Below are 7,404 nucleotides of genomic sequence, written 5' to 3' on the forward strand. Positions count from 1 at the left end.
GTAGGTGTTCTTCATGCCGCATCAAATGGATATACGCACTTATGACCTGCAATTTATTAATTTGTCAAATAAAAAAATTACTATATTTTCCACATGGACATAAGCTAATTAATTTAAAAGCAGTGTTAACATGCTTACACCGCCATTGACGTGTTCATGATCATGAAAAAGGCAATTCATATCATCTCTATTTACCCAAGCATCATCGATTTGGACGAGTAAATCATCCATATGTTTCCGTTTCATGTATTCAATTACCTAAACATCTTCTTGTATACACTCATAATCTGCAGAGAAAATATTTATATTATAATTAATTAATTAATTCCCAAACATAAAGAAATAAGATATAATTGAGAACGTCTCACCTTCTTGCAAGACATTTGCATTGTTTGCCTTCTTAGGTTTATTATAGTGAGGGATTGCCATAACCTCCTCGTCAGCACGCTTAATGTCTTCGTCTTTTTCTACATCAACTCTTTTTATGATATTGTCTTGGATCTGCACTTCGTCTTCATCCATAATACTGATCTGCATATGCAATATTATTAGAATATCAGTGACCCTGTTATATAGATATTCATGTGTGAGGATATGTGAGCTGATTGAGAGATTGTTACGTACGACATCCTCATGAGCACGTTTCCGCTTCTTGTCCTCATCTCGTTCTAGTTGAGCTATTATTTTGGCATCGTCTGTGATCTGCAATTTTTCTTCACCCGTTGTATCCATTTTTTGGGGTTCCATTGTTGCCTCAATCTCTATATCTGTTTTCTTTTCTTCTGTATCCAGATAAACAAAGCATAAATAATAAATAATTTTGGAGACCAAATTTATGTATCTGCGATGATGGTTGATAATCAAACATAGCTTAATTGACTAAAAGTACTAATCAAACTTAGCTTAAATTGACTGAAACTCATAAACATATATAGCATTGAACCTACGGATCAAAGATTAAAAGGAATTCAGCTGAGTGGAGGATACCTTTTTCTTCTGGTAGTATCTCTTGCACCTCTTGCACCTCCATAGGTGGGTCAACTAAGGCACGTTCATGATCCATTTTCTTACGCTGACTCCAAAAGACTCGACAGAGAAGGGTCCAACGAAGACTATGCGCTGCCTCCGTGGAGGCCGCCCGCTCGTCGCCCACGGCGTCCGCTCCCGGCCGCTGGCGGCGATCTCTGCCGCGCCATCTCCGTTGATGTCGCCCGCTCGCCACCGCCGTCTTCCGCTACTAGACGCTTGAAGGCAACGTCTTCTGCTTCTCGCCGTTCGCCAGCAACTTCCTGCGAGGGTTTAGGGTTCATACGTTGAGAGGGTCCACGAGCGTCACGCACGGAGTCATGGCACGGAGTCAGCGCAGTCGCGGACGATGATTGAGGCTGAGGGCCATTAAGATCGATTTATTAAGGCATCGCGTGTAGAGAAGTAGCTAGCTAGGGCACTACGTACCTGGCGCCTGCGTGCTCGGCGTCTGGAACTGCCAAATAGGGATGACCGTATGAAGGATCAGTGGATCACGTGAGAGCCCAGATGTGGCGTATCTATAGTATATAGATATACGGCATATACCTGGGCCGGGCCTGTGGGTACGACTTGATCGAGTAGTAGGGAAAGCTTTTCTTAAATCAAGAAGTGCGTGTTTTTTCCTTACAATTTTTTTGTTCTTTTAGCTACTATACTCTACCTGAAGGTAATACATATATATACATAGATCGCCACAGCCACCGCTTGAACAGAGAACACATCTTATATTGTACGTGCAAGACGGAGAGACCAGCTGGGGGCATGGCCCGGCACTATGCCGTACGTCCACGTGTCTTTATTATTTTTAAGAAAAAATGTATCCAATAGAAAGGACCAAGATATTCTTGCACAATATGAGATTTAAACATGGAATTAAGATGTCGTCTAAATCTGTACTTTGTCAGTCGTGCCACCGGATCAGCATAAGACTGCATCTCGAGATAATATAAAGCCTTGACTTGATCTCTGCTCCCAGAGGGCTTTGCCGAAGCAGTCTCTCCGTCTTAGTAGTTCAGTTTATGCTGATGGATACAAACCAGTACATAAATATATCACTGGGGGAAAAATGTTTGGTCAACGAATCCATGGTCAACGTTTCAGCTATACGGTTGCCCTCGTCGTAACAGCTCCTGACACCTATCATTCATAAATCATATACCCATCAGTAAAACTTGCAAAGAGCAAGCAATGGCAGCGGCGATCCTGGTGTTGCAGGCCGAGCAGCATCCAGCAGGCGATCACTGAAAACTCAGATCACTAAAGTATCAAATAATGTGAAAAAAAACAGAATTAAACAATGAAAAATTCACCTCTCAGTTCCAGCTAAACAACAGCCGGTATTAATGTATATCACTTTTGAATAGCACCATAACCCACTTGAAGACCTTCGAGTATCTCTGTCATATAGCCATACATGTTGCTCGTCACTGTCTCTCAAATCAAATATCATGAGATGAAGAGAACATAAAAGCATATAGGACATTACTTACCACCTTGTCACCATTGCAAGACATCTTTATACACTATATTCTTGGTGCACTTCCCTGTTGGATCTAATTCCTTGTTTGGTTTGGCCAATATTCTTGTTGTTTGCCTGGACACACCCCTCGACAAGGCAACATAGAGCTGCCCATGTGAGAACACTGGCTCTGGAAGATAGATCCCAACATGTGGGATGGTTTGCCCCTGAGCTTTATTTATTGTCATCGCAAAGCTCAAACGAATTGGGAATTGCTTCCTTTTCAACTTGAAAGGAAGTGAAATATCATCCGATGGAGACATAGGGATTCTAGGTATGAACACCCTTTTCCCTTCATGTTGCCCACCAACTATTTCTACATCAATTGCATTGTCTTGGAATGCTCTAACCATTAGTCTTGTTCCATTGCACAAGCCATTGTTAGGATCAAGATCGCGGAGAAGGATCATAGGGCAGTTGGTTTTTATTTTGAGCTCATGTGGGGGGAGACCATTTGGAGTGATGGAGTTCAAGAAGTCAGTAGGATAGTTATTCCTTGAGTCATCATCAACAGAGTCGAAGCTATGATAAACCTTTTCCTCACCTGGAAATTTGTCAATCATACTTGCATTTAGCTGATCCACATGTTCATTAGTGGTAGACAGGATGGCACGTTTGCTCATATAAGCTGATGATCTTGCATTTTTCTCAAGTGATGGGAAGACTTCTTGAATGAGCTTGTTTATCGATTCTTCGTTGTTAGTATACTCAATCAAAATATCATCTGGAAGACGGACATAATCATCTCCAATTGTCTCTTCAGTTCCATTCCCAATTCTAAGGAGGTAATCTGCAAACCATGGGTCAGACTAAGCCCTCATGTTTCGTGACAATCGTATCTTCCTTATTCTTTCCCACAAATAAGATCGTTGCAATGTAGCATCTGTTACATGTGCTCTTGTCCCACGTGGTACCACAGGTAGCACCTGTCTAAAATCTCCACCAAATACCATAACCTTTCCCCCAAATGGCAAACAAGAATTCATAACATCCTGGAGGGACCTATCAAGACACTCCACTGCTAGCCGCTTTGTCATCGCTACTTCATCCCAGATAATCAAGGATGCCGTACGCAGTAACTCTGCAGTGCCACTTTGCTTTGTGAAGGTGCATGTGGTATTGTTAGCAAGCTTAATTGGGATTTTGAACCTTGAGTGTGCTGTGCGTCCTCCAGGCAATATGGACGCCGCAATACCTGAAGTTGCAGTTGCAATGGCAATTAATCCCTCTGAGCGCACTCTACCAAGAAGTGCCTTATATAGGAATGTCTTTCCTGTTCCTCCTGGACCATCCACGAAAAACACTTGGCTCTTCTTATTTAGTACACAATTTAATATTTCATCTAATCCTTCTCGTTGTTCCTTGTTAAGAGAAGCATACATATCCAAATGTTCTTGGTCGACAGGCACAACCAGTTCCTCCCTAACCTCTTTCATAATGTCATTGTTAAATTCATCTGCTTGACACAAGAAAATGATAATGGAATAAGTAAATAAATATATGGAATAAGTAAATAATATATGAAATAGTTACTGTATTGACATCCAGATATTAAAGTATTACAATTATGTATTTTACCAGACAATAAAATATTTTTAAGAATAATATTAATGCTGAAAATATTACCCATATCATTTAGCTTAGGTAGATCATAATTCCTTATATCCTTTCCCATTGACTGAATTAAATCCTGAATGTCTCTGAGAACCATTTGTTCTACTGCTGTTGTGTTCGGATTGTTTCGGCTATAATCTTCGAAGAAAGATTCCTTGTGCTTGTCCCACAATCCACGGATGTTGGTGGCCTCACAAAACACAAGAATAGTCGCAAATAACCATCGCAGAGCTGCTGGCATCTGAAAAGTTGTTGCCTCACTCAAGTAGTCATCAATAGTCTGATCCCTTTCTATGAGTCCTCTCTTCTCGCATGTTTCTCTGAAAGTAGGGTACATGATTCTAGCAACTGTCCGTAAATTCTCAAATGAGGTTGCACCTCGTACATGATTTAGAAGTACTCTCAAGAAATATCTTTCTCCTTTAGCTGGGTGTGCATGCACAATACGCCCCACCTGTCCCCTCTGCTTTCTTCTTTGCCAGGCCTTCTTACCACTAATCCACCGGTAGTGTTCCGGGATCTCTCTATACAAGGATTTCCTTGCATAACTATCTTCATGGTTCAACGTGAAGTATTCCGTGAGTGTCGTCATAGTTGCAGATGTTTTTTTTACAACATCCTTGAGATTGGCTGTCTCCTCAATAATAACAGACGGCATATTAGGTAGATGACACTGGAGCTGCAAAACAGATGGACAAACTCCAAAAAGGTGGAAGCCGAAAATCCTATGTACAGCTTCCGGGGTGATATGTATCTAGCATCCCTGTACTGATGGATCTCATTGATTACTCCAGCAGGATCAACAGAGTATGATGCACGGTCGTGGCCTTTGTGTACATACTTAAACAAGTACTTACAAGCTTTGATGCTTGAGCAAGCTTCAACATTTTATGTGGCAATTATATGTCATAAGCAGCCCAGGATTGTATGGAACCACCCACCTATTGTCCAACTCGGCACCTCTTACTTTCACACGACGTCCATCATCCCTCCTCCTATACAAAGGATATGAATCTTTGCCTTGCTGTGTTGCTGCACAAAACTGTCTAGGATAGCGAAAGCGGCATTCTCCATTAACCATACAAGCACACTTTCTATTCAAGACCCCACATGGGCCATGCAGCATATGCTTGATGACCAGGCTATGCAACACAGGGTATTTATCCTTGTCTGGTAGCTCTACAGAAATGACTTTGTCATAAGCATCTGGGGTTGTTAAGTTACTACCTTTCTTCATAATTAGTAGGATGTGTTCAAGTGGAAGCCCCCTCTTTTGGAATTCAGTGACATGGACATATGCTGCCACCTCTCCAAAATACTTTTTCTTGATCAATAAATCCATCAAGGATTGCAGCTTGGCCCTGTATACTCTTGAAACCAGCTCTGGCCTATCTTGTGGTTGTTGGCCAGGCTCAAGATTTTGAGTAATCTCCTCCCAGTACAGATTGCAAGTCATGGTGATGAAGTAATATGGTTTTCCAAAACGCTGGACTATAGCCATTGCATTAAGAAATCTTTGCATCATGTCACGATCGCCACCTAGGAAACTGCGGGGTAGCACTACTCTCTTGCCAACCTCCGAAGCCCTTGTCTCCCCGGCAGAAATTACATCAACCAAACCCTACATAAAAATAAAAAATATAGAGCATGTAAGTTTTTTTAGTTTTGAATTGTTGTGTCATATTATATTGCAAATAATAAAACATTGCATAACTCACCTGATATAGTTCCGCCCGTATGAGTTTCTGGTTATCAGGGTTAGAATACCAATCAAGCCTCATAGACTCGATCTTTACGTACATGTCAACGACCCATTGTTGGAAAAGTCGTCCTCCAAATAGCAATATGTTAAAAAGCCCCTCTCTAACTTGCATCAAATAACAATAGTACTCTCTTGCTGTCACATATCTCCCAGATTGTCGTTCCTCCACCATGGTACTCATGTTTTCACCTTGTTGTACGTCCATGTCATCCTCACCTTGCTCTATCTCTAACAAAAAATTATATATTAGTATGTACTCATGCGTTTTATTAAGGCATTGGAAATTAAATCCTGTTCGGTACCTGTTGGATCTGCTGCTTCTGTTGGATGAACCGAGGTGTGTCCTTCCTTATCAGTCACTGTATCATTGTACGGTATAAATTTATTCCAGCCAGTTTCCCCCTTAGGTTTAAATAACGGATATGCCAATGGATCATAACATCCATGATATGCTTTGATATAGCGCGGGCGATCCTCTCTGGCATAGACAAGCACACTCCTATCAAAACATCTTTGGGGATCATTGCCATCTGACCAGATAGCTGCGACCTGTGACGCCGTGGGTGCATTGTACCTTGTTTTCAGCAAAGGAACATATATTTAGTAGTACAAATAAATCAAATTTATTTGTAGTAGAATAATAATATCTTGTAATACATAAACATATTCCTGAACATGCGTACCTTCGTTGGTCTGGTGTGACATTAGTATTGAGTTCAATTACATAGTCATCAAGATTTGGAATAACTCCAACTCTGTTAAAGGTCTGTACATATGGGTTGCCTTCCATTATTGGCAGCACAGTTCTGATAAGATTGATATCTAGGTCAGGCGATCTCTTCTTTCTCTGCGCCAAACTGTCATCCTCAGTATCATAAAAGTAGAGTTGCATGTGGCGAGCCCCTTTAGAACCTGGGACCAAATGGTCTAGGCGATGGTACAAGGCCCCATGCACACGAAATGTATATATACCAGTCCCTGCCGCGGTGGCAACTCGTCGATCCAAGGTTACTCCAAGGCTCGTGAAAGAGAAATGAGAGTTGAAGTACCGGATATTTTGCCTGAAATATTGTGCATCATTATCTACCTGACTTGTGAATAACCTTTTTAACTCATCAGGCACTTGTGGAACATGTACTTTTATCTTTCCTTTTCTACAACACAATCCAGGTGATTCATATTGAAATCTCATTGCTCCACAGTACAAGCAGTTAGGCACCTTTCTCAGAACATGGTGCCTATCAGGCAAATTTTGGTAGACATAATCGTAAGGATCTTCATTGTTATTCAGATCAACACCATTAACACTGACACGATAGGACTCAAAGGCACCATCTGCTATGAAAGCAAGCATTGGCCGTTATTACACAACATTAATAAATTTTACCTTCACCAAAATTAATTTACTCGAAAGCGCCACACAAAATAAATTTACCTTCACCAATGTACTGCCTAGTCTCTTCGTCATCAAGAAGATCAT

General features: G+C 41.2%; 1 pseudogene; it reads right to left on the bottom strand.

Annotated features, from left to right (window-relative positions):
* Positions 1–258: 258 nt before the first annotated feature.
* On the bottom strand, positions 259–7,116 carry LOC136500231 (uncharacterized; annotated as a pseudogene).
* Between the last annotated feature and the right edge of the window lie 288 nt (positions 7,117–7,404).

The sequence above is a fragment of the Miscanthus floridulus genome, chromosome 13, assembly GCF_019320115.1.
Source record: "Miscanthus floridulus cultivar M001 chromosome 13, ASM1932011v1, whole genome shotgun sequence".
NCBI classification, from domain to species: Eukaryota; Viridiplantae; Streptophyta; class Magnoliopsida; order Poales; family Poaceae; genus Miscanthus; species Miscanthus floridulus.